This window comes from Ovis aries, chromosome 13 (genome assembly GCF_016772045.2).
Source record: "Ovis aries strain OAR_USU_Benz2616 breed Rambouillet chromosome 13, ARS-UI_Ramb_v3.0, whole genome shotgun sequence".
Taxonomy (NCBI): Eukaryota; Metazoa; Chordata; class Mammalia; order Artiodactyla; family Bovidae; genus Ovis; species Ovis aries.
This window is the reverse complement of record NC_056066.1, coordinates 15708336-15725390: the sequence shown is the minus strand read 5'-3', so window position 1 is coordinate 15725390 and position 17055 is coordinate 15708336. Positions and strand designations below refer to the sequence as shown.

Genomic DNA, 17055 nt, shown 5'->3' with positions numbered 1-17055 from the left:
AAGCCTGTCGTTTTCGTGCAATTACTCGAAGCCCCGCTCCAGGTCCTAGCTCTCCAGTCCCGCCTGGGCCCTTTCTCTCTCTCCCTCCCTCGGGGTCCGGGGGGCCGCTCCTGGCCACGCTTCCCGGGAAGCGGCGCCAGCACTCTGCGGCCCTGGCAGCGCGCCCCCGCGGCCAGCGGGAACACGCGGGAGCAGCGCGCACGTGCCGCCGGGAAGGGGCCGCCCGGGCCGCGCCAAGATGGCGGCGGCCGCGGCCGCAGCGGCGACGGTTGGCGGCGGCCCGTGAGGCGGGCGGGGCCGGCGGCTCGGAGGCGGGGTCCCGGGCGATCCGCTCTGGGAGGCGGGGGCCCGTTTCCATAGCGGCGGCAGGAGGTGTCGCGCCGGGGAACTTCCTGGTTCCCGGGCTCGGCTTTGCCGGGATCCTCTCGGAAGGGAAACAATGGGGCGGAGGGCACTGCGGTAGCCGCCGCCGCTGCGCCGGGACCTGCTCGGCCCCTGGGGACCCCCCGCCCGCAGCCTCCGCCGACGGGACCGTTCGGAGGTAAGTTCATTTTCCGCTTTCCCACTGCGAGGGGCTGGCGGCGGCGAGGCTCGGCGGGCTTCCCCCGGGCACGGACTCGGAGGTGGCCCTGGGGAGCCGGACGCCGCCATTCGCTGCCGCGGGGGAGGCGGACGAGCGGCGCTCCCGGCCCCCGCCCTCGAGGGGCCGGCTCCGGAAACGCGCGCGGCCGCCCGGCCCCCGCCCCCTGGAGCCCGGACGGCTGGGTGCTGCGGCTGTGATTGGCAGGTCGGCGGGCGAGGGGCGCCGGGGGGCGTGCGGGCGGGATCTGGCTGGGACGGCGCGGGAGGGGGACGTGCCGGCCGGTGAAGGGGGCTCGTGGAAGGGGCGGGTTCGACCAGATCCAGGGGTAGGGGAGACCCGCTGCCTCTCCACCCTCCCCCCCACGGCAAGTTTCGGTCCCCGGGAGACGTGTCTCCTTTGCAAGTTTCAGTGCGTCCTCCAGAGTCCAAGTGGGCAGGACTGAGGCAAACTTCGTGCTTTTAAAATTATTGCCTTCCTGCCGCGGAACTTCGTTTCGACTAGGCAAGGGGAGGATGGGGCTGAATGAGGGCTTTGGAGAACCTGGAAATCTGTGCGCCTTTGCAAAGTTTGCAAAATACTTAGGAGCTCACAGCCGGGTGGTGTTGGTGCGACAGTTGTGATGCGGACAAACGGTTACTCGTAGGTGTTTTAATTGAAATTGTGAGGAGTCTGTGGATCCACGGGTGAACATTTCTATACGTTGAAATGCCCCCCGCCCCCTGCCCTTCATTTTAATCCACAGATGCTTTTTAATCGGTAGATTTCAACATGAGCTAAATAAATCGCTTACGGGACTGGGAAGGAGTTTTGAATTGGGGCAATAACAAGTCATGGAAATAATGTGACATATAGAATAAAAGTGGGGACTCGGTTTTAAGTACTTTGCTAGAAGAAAGGTATTTCAGCCGTGTATTAATCCATTTACAAATAGAAGTAAGTTTTTGGAATACTTAATATTTCATAGCGCAGAGGTCGGACAAAACTTTAGATACCATCTTGCCCAACTCCCTCATATATTGAATCTGTGGGAAGTTCTGTTCAGGAAAGTCAGGGTGCTTTTTTCTTTTGTGAAGTCATCTTAAGACTCAGATTAGGCAGCATTAAATGGACGGTGATTTATTTGCCTTTATTTCTCACTGTGTCAGACCCTAAAGTTAAGAAAAAACGATACTGAGCTTGCTTTTTTTAAAATAGTAAAGTTTGTAAACATCATCTAGGGTATTACTTAAAATGGATGTTGTTCCTGTGTTATGTTCTGTATAGCCAATTGAAATATGTAAAAATGTAAGAGAAAAGAAGCTGTACGAATAAAAGCAGAAATTAAAAAACCAGAGCCTTAATTGCCAGTATAGGTATTCTGAGATAATAGAAATTCCTTTGCTGATTATGTCTTTAAAGAATCACTCAGGTGTTACAAGGGCATCCGAGAAGCATCATTTCCCAAACATTAAGAACCTGGGCCCTAAGTCTTGCTGTTGATGCCTACTTGATGTTTTTAACTAGTAGACCTGGCTCTCTGGGGTTAGGGTTATGTTTCTGGTGAGAATAGCCCATTACCAGTTATAACATTGTTTTGATATGAAATAGCTCCTTGGAAGGACAGCTGCCATTGGTTAAACAAGACAGTAGGTACAGGTGTTGGCTTTGGCACCATCTGTTAATTGGCTGGTCATCCTTGGGAACTGAGGCAACTTCCTGGTATGGCAGATGCAAGCTGGGTCCCAGTGCCAGGCAGAGGTTGCAGGGTCAGTTTGGTTTTTGGTCAGTTCAGTCTTTGCCCATGGTGTTCCCATCTATCTCAAGTTACTGTTACATTTTGTAGCTGTTGAAGATGAGTGAAAAAGAGGCCAGCAAATTTAAGCTAGTGGCAAATTGAAAAGAAACAAAATTACTTTGATTGTAAATGCTAGGAATGTTGAGGCAGTTTGAAGTCCTGCAAAAAACTTAGACACAATACCAGAACTTTTAAGAATTGCTGCTTCAGTTAGAAAGTGGCAAGTGATTACATTTTCTGGTTTATGCTTGCAATTTCACTTCAACCATTTTTGTTTTGTTTAGTGAAATAGTACCGTTACCAATAATACTCTGATCGTTTATTACCAGAAAGGTATAGTTTGTCCCTTCAGTGTGATTTTTGAAAGGTGTATTGCCTTGCTAGATATGATTTATTTATATTTAGTGTCTCATTTTTTCATTTAGAAAGTGTCTCCATTTTTACAGTAAAAGTCAATACCAAAGTAATATTCATTTGAAAGAAATCTGACTTCTACAACACTTCCTTATAGTACGTGGACATTAGAGCCTGAGAATCACAAACACTTGAAGTCTCAACTGGTCTCTCCCATTTCCAGGTTATGGCATTTCATGAAGATAACTTAGTTTTTAAAGATTGTTTCTTTGTAAAATTGGGGAGAATTATAAATTCACATTTGTTTATTCAACAGATATTTCTTGGGTGGCTTCTTGTATGCACAGTCTTGTGTCATGTACCTTGTTCTGAACAACTAGAGGGATCAGTCCTTTGAAGTACGGTACATGGAACTATAAAACCTGTCACCAGGGAACCTGACTTGATTGGGAGGGACAGGGCAAGCTGTCCTGAGGAAGTTGCTGGTGGGACCTGAAGGATGAGGAAGAGGTGGCAGGTGGAAGGGTGGGACACTGAGGATGAAGGAGTGCGTGTAGAGAAGAGAATGCTTGTGGGTGAGTGAGTTCTCTCTGTGGCACCTGCCCCACCACTGTTGCTTGTGGAGGGAAGGTTGGCTCTTGGTCTCATGAACTGTCATCGTCTGAACCAGGTGACTCAGCCTTTGTAGAAAGAGAGTCCATCCAGATGACTCCGACCTCGCTAGACTGGTGATGACTCTGCGCACTTTGGTGTCCAGTACTATACAACTCTGGCACTGACTACTTGATAATTTCTATATCTGTAAAACTGGGATTAAATGTTAAAAGGTTCTTTGATTTCCTTAGACAGACTGTATAATATTGGTGTTTTAAAATTTTGAGAACATTTTCCTTGGAAGAGGTTAGACCGCCTTATTTAAAGTGTCTACTCCTCGCAGAATGCAAGTAGCAATTCACTGTAAGCTCTGGAATTTCACATCTGGTTTGGTTAAGTATTTGGGGCTGTAAAAGGATTACTTAATTATCCTCTGAGAGAGGTATACATTTGCACCTGTGTCTTGATGACATTGATACTAGTGTAGAAGTTTTCATTTTATCCTGGAATTTTCCTTCACTGAATTAACAAGGGAATTAAAAACTATTAGAGTAATGCTTTTCATGAAATAAGTGAAAGAATATCATTTTAAGCTTCTTAATGTATTAATTTTGGTGGTCCTGTGTGCTCAGTTGTGTCTGACTCTTTGCAGCCCCATGGACTGTACCCTGCCAGGCTTCTCTCTCCATGGAATTTTCCAGGCACGGATACTGGAGTGGGTTGCCATTTCCTTCTCCAGTGAGTGTGAACTCAGTGCAGAGTATGGAGTTTTGCAGGCAAGAGTACTGCAGTGGGTTGCCGTTTCCTACTCCAGGGAATCTTCCCGACGCAGGGATTGAACCAGCCTCTCCTGCAATGGCAGACAGATTCTTTACCCCTAGTGCCACCTTAGAAGCCCCCACATGCCCCCTAAAAGGGTGGGAAATGTGTGAGACATACAGTACATAGTCAAAATCCCAGCATACACGTAGTGCCAGAGAGGGAGAAGAGCAAGACAGAGTCAGTATTGGAAGAGATACTTCATGTAGAAGTATTCTAAATCTTAGACTATTTCAAAATGAAGCCACAGACTGAGGAATATCCATAAGACAGCCCTCTTCCCCCAAATCTAAATACATCACAGCAATCTAGAGAAAACGAAGACAAAGAGAATATCTTAAAAGTGAAACCGTTTACCTCAGATTGGGACTCAAACCCAGCCAAAACTCTGCTTGGAACTTGAACCCATGTGGCTGGGACTCAAACCCAGCCAAACCCCATGGTACTTGATTTAAGGACCTAGTAAAGCTCAGATTCTTGATGTCTCATCGCATAAAGAATTCAGTGAGAGAAAAAGTGATAGATAAGAAGTGGACTTATTCAGATTCAGAGAGAAGCACACTCCACAGTCCGAGTGTGGGGCATCACAGAGGGAGAGTGTGCCCTTGGTGATATTACAGAGATCAGTAATGGCAGATTAATATTTTATTGTGGAATTAACGCAGCATTTGTAAGCCAGTTAGATCTCTGGGTTTTTTTTTTCCCCCTCCTTGTTTCTTTTTGTTTGTTTTCCTTTTGAATCTTTTAATGCTTGTTACCATATCTGTAGTTAGAAAAGAAAAGGTGAAATAAGGCTTTGAAACCTGAGTGACAATGGAAATAAATGTGGAAAGTAAAATTTATAAAGGTTAGGTATGTGAGTGGGGGATAGATATTTCTGTGTATTTTGCTGATGCCTGTTATAAAACATGAACTGGCAGATAATAGCACTTGATATGAATGTTTAGGAATTAAGAGTAATGTATTTGTCTCACCTGTTCCATGTTCCTTTTTTCTGGATTTGTTTTGTATTGATTTAAAAGAAATAATTATTCCATTTCCTCCTTTTTTAAATTACCTTGGGATTAAATATTCTTTTACTCTTCCTTAGTATTTGCCTAAGAACTTCTAATCTTTTCTCTACTTATCAAAGTGTAATATTGAGACTTTCACCCTTTTTCTCGATAATGTAAGTCAATTTTAAAACATGTAAGTCAATTTCCTTCTCTTTTTTTTTGTATTTCATTGTTATTATGTTTTAAAATGAATATATGTTTTATACCCCCAAAGACCTATTTCTATTGCTTTGTACCATTATTATTCAATTAGGCTTACTGCCCTTCTTTTCTTCTTTCTTATGTTACTGACTTTCTGTCTGGAAAAATTTTCCATCTGCCTGCAGAATACCCTTTAGTATTTTCTTTAGAGTGGATTTAGTATTGACAAAATCTAGAATGTTTAGTTTGAGAATGTTTGAAAGATACATTTTGCTAGGTATAGAATTCTAGATTGGCAATACGCACATACATAGATTTGTATATTCTTTGGAGAAGAGATTATTCTATAATATTTGTCTTTGTTGCTGTTGAGAAGGCAGCTGCTGTTTATCACTTTTTTGCTAATTTCTTTCTTAGGCTATTCTCAGGCTTCCCTTGTGGATCAGCTGGTAAAGAATCCACCTGCAATACGGGAGACCTGGGTTCAATCGCTGGGTTGGGAAGATCCCCTGGAGAAGGGAAGGGCTCCCCACTCCAGTATTCTGGCCTGTCCATGGGGTCACAAAGAGTCGGACATGACTGAGTGACTTTCACTTCACTTTCACAGGCTATTTTTAAGATTTTCTTTTTGTCTTTCAGATTTGGTTTCAAATGATCTCTCTCTCCTCTCCTCCCTTTTCTTTTCACAGCTGTTTACGCTGTGACCTGGTGCCTTTCATCTGTCTTGGATAGTTTTCGGCTGTCATCTCTTCGAATATTGCGTCTCCCCATTTCTCCTGCTTTATCTTTCTGAGACTTCAGTTACCCAGTGTTAGGTCTCAGTAACTCCACTGTGTTTCACCTGCCTTCTAGGTTTTACTTTTTTTTCTAGTGGTTCAGTTTACCTCTGGCCTTTCAGTTTAGTCCTCATCTCTAATTTGCTCTTCAATGTATTCATTTTCTGGATTCTTAACTTTCGTTACTGTATTTTTCATTCTAGAATTTGTGTGGTTCTTTTAAAAATCTGCTATGCCACTTCTGTAGTTTATAATTCCCTGTAAAAACGTGCAAGCTCTTCACACGTCTCTGAACAGAATAAGCAGGTAACTCTGTCCCAGAGTCCCGCAGAATTTTTCCTGTGGTCGGTTTTCATTTGAGGAGCGTCAGCTCCATGTATGCACGCTCACTGTGTACTCTTCACTGTATTTGAAAGATTATTTCTAGAAGTAAATGTAGATTTAGATGAGGATTTTTCCGTTGCTTTTGCCAGGCAAAAAGCAACACCTTGATTCAAATTAGGATCACCTTGATTCAAATTGAGATTTATTTTAGTGTCTGTGCAAAGACTGGTTTAGTTTACTTTTTGTGTTATCCTTTCTTCTGGGATTCAGCTTTTTGAGGTCTTATTACAGTCGGGGGTGTGGCTCCCTTAGTGGCTCTCAGTACTCTGATTTGCTGTCTTCTGAGCCCTCAAGGCTGCTTAAGTATAAATTAGCCCCTCAGGCACCTTCTTTGATTGGGTAAACATTTCCAGGAGGAAAGAAGCTCCAGGCTTCTTTGTATTACAATTATTTCTCCATTCTACTTTTAACAGATATTTGCATTATTTCCAATTTTGGACTGTTAAAGTTGCTATGAACATTCTTATATATGTATTTTGTTGAACATATGGACTCCTTTCTTTTGGAAATATACCTAGAAATAGAATTTTGAATAAATATTTAACTCTTGTAGTTATTATCAGTTTTTCAAAGTAGTTGTACGCTTTGATATTTTTAATAATTAAAAAATATACTTTACATATATATATTTAAGTCTAGGTTTCTGTCTCTAAGAATGTTGTTGAGTATTATGTGGCCTAGCTTTGTTGGAAATGCAGGCCCCTTAAAGCTGAAGCTCCAGTACTTTGGCCACCTCACGCGAAGAGTTGACTCATTGGAAAAGACTCTGATGCTGGGAGGATTTGGGGGCAGGAGGAGAAGGGGACGACCGAGGATGAGATGGCTGGATGGCATCACGGACTCGATGGATGTGAGTCTGAGTGAACTCCAGGAGATGGTGATGGACAGGGAGGCCTGGCGTGCCGCGATTCACGGGGTCGCAAAGAGTCGGACACGACTGAGCGACTGAACTGAACTGAACTGTCTTTTATGTAACTCTCATGAGTTTGTGTTTTACTCTCCCAGCTGATGCTTAGTTATTGGTAAATAGAGGCCTAATAGGATAATCTGGTTGTGAAATAGTAGACTCATTTTGAAAGCAGCATCTTAGAGTCTGCATTCAAATTAGTAGTAAGTATAGTTACCATTAGTAGACCGTATCAGTTGCTGAAGAGAAATTTCTTTTTAGAAGTGGCTTTTTAAAATATTGAACCCTATTTGTCATCAAATTATATCACATTTTATTGTTAGTTTGAATTCTAAGCTCCTTCACCAGACTTGGTTGGGAATATTTTTCTTTTACAAACCCTTTTTCCTCCAGAGTTGATGATTTCTCATCACTGAGGATTACCAAAGGAATATCATCTGGATTCCCCCTTCAAATTTAGGGTTACCTTTGATTACTTCACTATTAGTAGTCTTTTTGACTTCCTTCCAAGTGTCCTTTGAATCTGCCCTTCTGTCCCCCCTTTCAAACATAACCAGCATTTCAGACCAGTTTGTTTTAGTTCGTACTTGGTTTATTGCAATAATTTATTAATTGATTCTAGTGATAATGGTGAGGGATTAGAATCTTCCTCAGTTACCCATTGAATTGAAGTTGATTTTTAGGTCACAAACCTTTTAGTGCTTAAAAGAGAACTTTAAAATGGTTTCAACTCCTTTATTCTATAATAAGACCAAAAAGGGACCCATGCTAATCCATGTGCCAAATATATGAGATATTTAGTTTAAGAAAGCATTTTTTTTTCCCATGCATAATCCCTTGACTCCCATCTTTTTTAGGACTTTTGTCCTGACTGCGTTCTGTTAGCTGGGACCAGGTTTGTGTCTATTGCTGTATCTTGAGCCCTTTGAAAAGTTTTACATGTTGCAGAGCTGAATTAGTATCTATTGAATGTGGATGGATACATAATTGTGTTTAGAATCCAACTAGATGTAAATCCTTAATGTAGGGCCTGGAATCCTGCCTACTTTTCTTTGTAGTTCTCATGGTATCTGCTATAGGGCTTACTATTACAGTTAGTTGTCTGGAATTTTTAACTGACTTTTAAACTTTATTTTTATTTATTTATTTTTGGCTGTACTGGGTCTTTGCTGTGCATAGGCTTTCTCTAGTTGTAGTGAGCAGGGGTTACTCTTTGTTGCTGTGTGTGGGGCTTCTCTTGTTGCAGAGCATGGGCTCTAGAGCCTGTACACTCAGTAGCTGTGGTGCAGGGGCCTAATTGCCCCTGCAGCACATGGAATCTTCCTGGACCAAGGATTGAATCCGGTGTCGCTCAGTCGTGTCCGACTCTTTGCGACCCCATAGACTGCAGCATGCCAGGCTTCCCTGGCGATCACTAACTCCCGGAGCTTATTCAAACTCATGTCCATCAAGTTGGTGATGCCATCCAACCATCTCATCCTCTGTCGTCCCCTTCTCCTCCCACCTTCAATCTTTCCCAGCTCAGTGTGTGCTGTGGGCTTAGTCGCTCAGTCATGTTTGACTCTTGCGACCCCACAGAGTGTAACCTGCCAGGCTCCTTTGTCCATGGGATTCTCTAGGCGAGAATACTGGAGTGGGTTGCCATTTCCTTCTCCAGGGGATCTTCCTGACCCAGGAATCGAACCCAGGTCTCCTGCATTGCAGGCAGACTCTTTACTGACTGAGCTATCAGGGTTTTTTCCAGTGAGTCAGTTCTTCACATCAGGTGGCCAGAGTATTGGAGTTTCAGCTTCAGCATCAGTCCTTCCAGTGAATATTCAGGACTGATTTCCTTTAGGGTGGACTGGTTGGATCTCCTTGCAGTCCAAGGGACTCTCAAGAGTCTCCTCCAACACCACAGTTCAAAAGCATCAATTCTTCAGCGCTCAGCTTTCTTTATAGTCCAACTCTCACATCCATACATGACTACTGAAAAAACCATCTATTGGTAGGCAGATTCTTAATCATTGGACCACCAGGGAAGTCCTTAACTGACTTTTAAAATGAAGCCAGATCCCTGAAAATCAGAGATACTGTAGCCTTCATTTTAATTTTTATCTGTAGACCTCACGCATTATGTATAGTTCTGATAGGATATATTAAGTGCATTAGGCAAAAAGCCTCTTGATGAAAGTGAATGAGGAGAGCAAAAAAGTTGACCTAAAGCTCAACATTCAGAAAACGAAGATCATGGCATCCGGTCCCATCACTTCATGGGAAATAGATGGGGAAACAGTGGAAATAGTGTCAGACTTTATATTTTTGGGCTCCAAAATCACTGCAGATGGTAACTGCAGCCATGAAATTAGAAGACGCTTACTCCTTGGGAGAAAAGTTATGACCAACCTAGATAGCATATTCAAAAGCAGAGACATTACTTTGCTGACTAAGGTCCGTCTAGTCAAGGCTATGGTTTTTCCTGTGGTCATGTATGGATGTGAGAGTTGGACTGTGAAGAAGGCTGAGCGCCAAAGAATTGATGCTTTTGAATTGTGGTGCTGGAGAAGACTCTTGAGAGTCCCTTGGACTGCAAGGAGATCCAACCAGTCCATTCTGAAGGAGACCAACCCTGGGATTTCTTTGGAAGGAATGATGCTAAAGCTGAAACTCCAGTATTTTGGCCACCTCATGCGAAGAGTTGACTCATTGGAAAAGACTGTGATGCTGGGAGGGATTGGGGGCAGGAGAAGGGGATGACAGAGGATGAGATGGCTGGATGGCATCACGGACTCGATGGACGTGAGTCTGAGTGAACTCCGGGAGATGGTGATGAACAGGGAGGCCTGGTGTGCTGTGATTCATGGGGTTGCAGAGAGTCGGACACGACTGAGCGACTGAACTGAACTGAGGCAAATATAAGCTAGTTTGGAAAGACCTGCCTATCTGTAACTGAGATAGGAAAGGAAGCCTTGGGGAGGACATTTGTTTTTCCTAAATACCTAAGAAGTTGCCCAGTGTAAACGTGAACGTGAAGTCACTCAGTCATGTCCGACTCTTTGCCACCCCATGGACTGTAGCCTACCAGGCTCCTCTGTCCCTGGGATTTTCCAGGCAATAGTACTGGAGTGGATTGCCATTTCCTTCTCCAATGAATCTTCCCAACCCAGGGATCGAACCTGAGTCTCCCACATCGTAGACAGACACTTTACCATCTGCGATCTCAGCCAAAAGGCCGAGAAGCAAAAAGGCCCAGTGTAAAGCTACTAGAATTTGATAAGTCCTTCTGGAAACCTAATGTAAATTCTACCTGCAGAAGGGGAAATCAGACCTCCTTATCTGCTGTTTCATTAACATACATCTGTAAACAAACCTAGGAAACTGGACGATTTCTCATTTTGCCCATCTCCTTCTCTGATTTTATAAGTAGGAAGTATTTGGTTAATTCAGTGAATGGGCTAAATAAACCTCTTTTTACTCTAGCTGTAGTAGAAGATTGGCTTTACTTTTGAGCAGGGAAAACACAGAAAGCCTTGAAAATTTAGAATTGTGTTTCGGGGTGTAAATTGCAGAAAGAATGAATATTCTTTATAGAGAGCTCAAGAATTGTGAAAACACATTGGTGAGACCAGCCATGTCAGTGAATGACTTTAATAGTCATCGTTCATTGGACTCCAGCCCTCCAGGCTCCTCTGCCCATGGAATTTTCCAGGCAAGGTTACTGGAGGGGGTTGCCATTTCCTTCTCCAGGGGATCTTCTCGACCCAGGGATCAAACCTGCGACTGTTAGTCTCCTGCATTGGCAGACAGTTTCTTTACCGCTGGCACCACCTGGGAAGCCCACTCTAATATTAACTGAAGTTATTTCTTTGTCTGGGATGAGAAGATATTACCCTGGAATGCCCTGACATATTTATTTCAACTCATGAACTGTGCACCTGAATTAAGGGGAGGTACTAGAATTGCTGGGATGTGAGTTCCATGCAAAAGGGGTCTTTGTTTTGTTTGTGGCTGTGTCTGCAGAGCCTGGAACACTCCCTGGCCTGTAATAGCTGCTCAGTAAATATTTATTGAATGAATAGTAAATTTTTATATTATCTGTTTTATTGTATATCATTCTGTCTGTTTTGGATTTAAAAGTTGAACATTAATCATTGTAAGTTTTGGTTTATGAGCCTTTGGGGTATTACATTTAAATTGGCTGAGACATCATTTCTGATATTTCTGATTGGTTGTGAGAGGGTTGCACAAAGCACATTGGAGAGCATTCATTCACTTGTTATTAAATCATTTTGAGATATTTTTTAAGTGGATATAGGAAACTCCATTCCATGTAAATTAACAGCCATTCATTTACACAGTCCCTCATTATTGCACATTTAAGTTTATAATTTTTTTTTTTTTGCTCTTACCAATAATGCTTTAAATAAGAAAATTTTCTTAAGCTTTTTCTTGGGATGGCAGTTCAGTACATAGTAATTTAGCAAAACAGGGTTTAGGAATTTCTACTAAAAAATGAATTTGGGTTATACAGCTATTAAGGTGAGATCAGAATCTCCAGTGATCAGATAGCTGAGCAACGCAGCTCATTGAGAAGGCCAGCTTCTTCTGCATCTGGATAAAGGATGATCATCAGTCTCTTCACGTCAGTTCTGTCTTGCATTTTATAGAGAACCTGGCTATCACTTGTATTTGTCTCTTTCTCTTAAAGAATAGGAGAAAGCAATGGCACCCCACTCCAGTACTCTTGCCTGGAGAATCCCATGGACAGAGGAGCCTGGAAGGCTGCAATCCATGGGGTTGCTAAGAGTCGGACACTCACTTTTATGCATTGGAGAAGGAAATGGTAACCCACTCCAGTGTTCTTGCTGGGAGAATCCCAGGGACGGGGGAGCCTGGTGGGCTGCTGTCTATGGGGTCTCACAGAGTTGGACACGACTGAAGTGACTTAGCAGCAGCAGCAGCTTAAAGAATAAGTGAGTCACCATGACTCTTTCTGCCTCTTAATTATGGCTTAAATATTATAAATACATTCACCTCTTTTATACATGTGGCTACATAAATTTCTTTTATAATCATTTCTGTATTTTGCTGGAAAACTTTTGCCTTACATATCAAAATATAAAACATTCTGTTCATACAAAGGACTATATGTAATAAGTGTGTTATATAAGTCTAATAGAATATGTGTATGTCCCTTCTCTCAGCTTAAGTGGTACAGTGTTAGTCCTACCCTCTTATATCTCCCTACAACTCCTCTTGTCTTACTTTTGTCCCCAGAAAACCATTACCTCAACTCTCCTTTTTTCTTTTGCTTTGCTTTATAGTTACATATGTTCATGTATTATTAATTTTATTTTTGAACTTTATATAAATAGTATCACTTCGTATGTATGTATACATATATGTATTTGTGTATATATGCCTGTGTTTGCAAACTTAGTAAAATTTTTTAGTTAAACTAAAACTCACAAATATAATTTGCATATAAAGTTAGTAGCTTTGCCTTTTGTATTAGTCATCTTTTGCTGTAATAATGCTATGTAACAAGTCACTGTGAAACTTCAGTGATGTACAGTGACAGACGTTTATTTCTCGCTCACAGGTTTGGCAGTCTCTGCTGGGTGTGGCTGGATTTAGTTACGTACTAGGTGTTCTCTCATTCTGGGACCAGCAGAGACTGGGGTGCAGTGTCGGAGTACAGTACAGGGGATCCCAGCTCGGTGCTCGTAAAGCCTTCGGTTAGAACTGGTGCAGTTACGCTCACATTCCTATCTGTCACGTGCCCAGGCCCTCAAATCCACGAGGTGGCGAGTATCCCAGCGCGACAAGTGACAGAAGGCATATGAGCAAAAGATAGTGTCTGCTTCACCTTCCTCCTAAAAAGCAGTGTAAGAGACTTGGGACAGTTCCATTCCTGTTATGCTACCTTCTTCCTAGATTACATGCTGTTTTTGTTCAGTACTTTAGGTTTGTTTTTATAACTCATCGTTTCGAAATTATACCGCTAATATTTGCATTTAGCCATTTTTACAGTTCTCTTTTCTCACCATTCTTTCCTGTATTTCAGACCTCCTTTTTGGCATCATCCTCCATCTTTGTGAACTATAGTTTTGGAAGCATCCTTAATGATGATCTGCTTACAGTATACTCCCTTAGTTTATATCGGAGTTTTCTTTATTTTGCCCCTTTTCTTGAAAAAATAGTTTAGCTGAGTTGGTACCTAATTACAGCTTAAGACTTACTTTCTCTTGGAACTGTGGAGAGACTGTTCTAGCGTCTTCTGGCTTCCATGGTTGCAGCTGATCAAGCAGAGTCTGATTGTTCCTTTGTAAGTGGTCTGCTCTTGTTTCTGGTTGGTTTTAAGAACTCTTTGTCGTCGATGATGTGCAGTTTCACTGTAATATCTCTAGGTGTCTGTTTCTTTCTTTTCTTTTTTCTCTAAAATTTATGCCTCTTGGAATTTGCTGAGCTTGAATCGGCGCATTCACATTAATGTGAACCATCACCATTCATCCCAGAACTTTAATCTTCCCGAAATGAAACTTCGCTCATCAAACACTAACTACTCGTTTTCTGCTCCTCCAGCCCCTGGCAGCTTTCATTTTACTTTCTGGCTCTGTGGATTTGACTTCTCTAGTCCCTCATCTAAGTGGAATTATAGAGTACTTGTCCTATTCTCCATGGCTGTGCTCAGTCAGGTTTGAGTCTTTGAGATCCCATAGACTGTAGCCTGCCAGGCTTCTCTGTCCATGGGATTTTCCTGGCAGGAATACTGGAGTGGGTTGCCATTTCCTACTCAGGAAATCTTCCCAACCTAGGGATCAAACCTGTGTCTCTCGTGTCTCCTGCATTGGGAGGCGGATTCTTTACCAGCGTGCCACCTGGGAAACGACTTTTCCTGCTATGACTTGCTTATTTCACTTTGCACAATATCTTCAAGATTAAATCTGATTTTTAGAAAATTATACTTTGTGATGAGATTAAAAATGAAGATCACATCAGCTTTTAGTGGATATTGGGATTTTTTGAGTATTCTCTTTTTAAGAAAAGTTTTTGTACAATGAAATAAATTAATATTGATTCGATCTCTGGGAAGAATACTGTTAGTGACAGTAGTATGTGATCCTGTATGTTGTGATTTATAATTCTGGTAAATTTAAGTTTTAAGTGGCCAAGAGTGATGGGAATTATTTTTAGCTCATGTTTGGTGCCTGCAGTGAAGAAAAGGGTATGGTGGCATTTCTTTCCTTTAACTAGAACCTGAGTTCCCTGAATATGGTGTTGTCACAAAAGTTGGAGGAGTCACTTGAAAGTACCCTGGCTCCAGTTCCTGAGAAATGCGCTGAAAGGCCAGCTTTTGTAGAAGCACCCCAATAATGCCTTTCATGTGAAAATGGATTTGAGACAGAGTACTCTTTCCCTCTTAGATAGTGTGAAAAATAACATGTAAGATTCTTCTTTCTCCTTTGTATGTCCAGGCGGTAGCATTTACAGGAGGAGAAAGGAAATCTGAAAATGTTACCCTTTGTGCTACTAAACTGCCTCATTGCTGAAAAGAATCGGTAGTCCACCTACTTGTGCGTGAAGGGTTTGCATTTCAAAGTTGTGATTGGCATAAAGAGTCTTGAACACGTGACTTCAGTTATAAGTAATTAAAAAATATGTTTTCTAAGAACTACTCCATGACATTAATTCCAACTCATGCATCGTTGCATATTTGTCAAGTACATTTATCACCTCAGATGGTAAGGTTATAAATTCAGTGTTTATGGTCTTATTGTCTTAAGTCTTATTGTCCTGTTTCTTTTGAGGTTACTATTTTTGGTGCTGAGAAAACTCATAATATCTGAGGAACCTCAGTCCTTAAATAAGTATTTATTTGGCAGTTCAAAGCAACAGTTAGAACTGGACATGGAACAACAGACTGATTCCATATAGGAAAAGGAGTACGTCAAGGATGTATATTGTCACCCTGCTTATTTAACTTCTATGCAGAGTACATCATGAGAAACGCTGGACTGGAAGAAACAGGCTAGAATCAAGATTGCCGGGAGAAATATCAATAACCTCAGATATGCAGATGACACCACCCTTATGGCAGAAAGTGAAGAGGAACTAAAAAGCCTCTTGATGAAAGTGAAAGAGGAGAGTGAAAAAGTTGGCTTAAAGCTCAACATTCAGAAAACAAAGATCATGGCATCTGGTCCCATTACTTCCTGGGAAATAGATGGGGAAACAGTGGAAACAGTGTCAGACTTTATGTTTTTGGGCTCCAAAATCACTGCAGATGGTGATTGCAGCCATGAAATTAAAAGACACTCCTTGGAAGAAAAGTTATGACCAACCTAGATAGTATATTCAAAAGCAGAGATATTACTTAGCCGACTAAGGTCCATCTAGTCAAGGCTACGGTTTTTCCAGTGGTCATGTATGGATGTGAGAGTTGGACTGTGAAGAAGGCTGAGCACTGAAGAATTGATTCTTTTGAACTGTGGTGTTAGAGAAGACTCTTGAGAGTCCCCTGGACTGCAAGGAGATCAGCCCTGGGATTTCTTTTGGAAGGAATGATGCTAAAGCTGAAACTCGACTACTTTGGGCACCTCATGTGAAGAGTTGACTCATTGGAAAAGATTCTGATGCTGGGAGGGATTGGGGGCAGGAGAAGAAAGGGACAACAGAGGGTGAGATGGCTGGGTAGCATCACTGACTCGATGGACGTGAGTCTGAGTGAACTCTGGGAGTTGGTGATGAACAGGCAGGCCTGGCGTGCTGCGATTCATGGGGTCACAAAGAGTCGGACACGACTGAGCGACTGAACTGAACTGAACTATGGGTAGCGAGGGTGCATGGCTTAGTACAAAGTGCTTTGATGTTGCCATTTAGGAATTTTAAATTTAAGATAAGACACTTTGATATAAAGATGAACAGAGAGAGCAGTCCCTGGGCAGAGAGAGCAGTCCCCACAGGTCTGAGTGGGCTGCACGTGAGCTCCCGGGTCCTCTGAGTGTGTGGTCTACTCTGTGTCACAGGGCGGTGGCCCAGCCACCCTGTGTCACCAGGAAGCCTGGCCCACCTCCTAGTCTCCTGGGTGGGCTTGGTGAAGCGCCAGGAAGACAGTGTTTTCATGGTGAGACCCTGTTGTCATGTGGATTATTTTAGATTTTTCCACACAGCTTCTCATTTAGGGGAGAATAATTGGGTTATCTGGAAATGGAAATCGTTTCATAATATCCAGTGCACGATGCAGGCGAGACCATGTGGGAAGGGGGCCAGGTGATCATGCAGCGCCCCCTGCAGTGATAGGCCACGGCTAACAGAGCACGTGGGCTCTGCTGGCGTCCAGAATTGGGTGTCCTTCTGTACGTTTATACTGCCTTCATGATCACATGGCATGAGTAAAGATGAGTTAGAGACGGGGCAGGCATATTTTTTAAAAAAATGTTTCTTGACCTGTAATCTGTTTCAGAAGCAGGGGTGCTTACCATTGTGCTGTTTTCTTAATTGACGTAGAAAGTTATCACTCCTTGTGATCCTGAGAGGTAGCTGATCAGCTTATGAGGGCAGCTCCCTGAGCACAAGTGTAAATTTTGTATCAAATCGGATATCTGGTTTGTGGAATTTCATAAGTTAGGTTCAGGGAGACACTTGTGCAGCTATGGTGATGTGTACATGTTCCTTTGTGCCTCATT

General features: G+C 42.7%; 1 protein-coding gene across 4 annotated transcripts in view; it reads left to right on the top strand.

Moving 5' to 3' along the window:
• Positions 1-232: 232 nt before the first annotated feature.
• USP6NL (USP6 N-terminal like) overlaps positions 233-17055 on the top strand; it is a 144096-nt gene continuing 127273 nt past the window's right edge. For 2 of the 4 annotated variants that reach the window (XM_027976528.3, XM_060396851.1), the window contains exon 1: positions 233-541. The gene's annotated coding sequence lies outside the window, so the exon portion shown is untranslated. Of the gene's footprint in view, positions 542-741; positions 788-17055 lie in introns of those variants that run through there. The other 2 variants (XM_027976529.3, XM_060396852.1) reach the window with 1 other exon arrangement.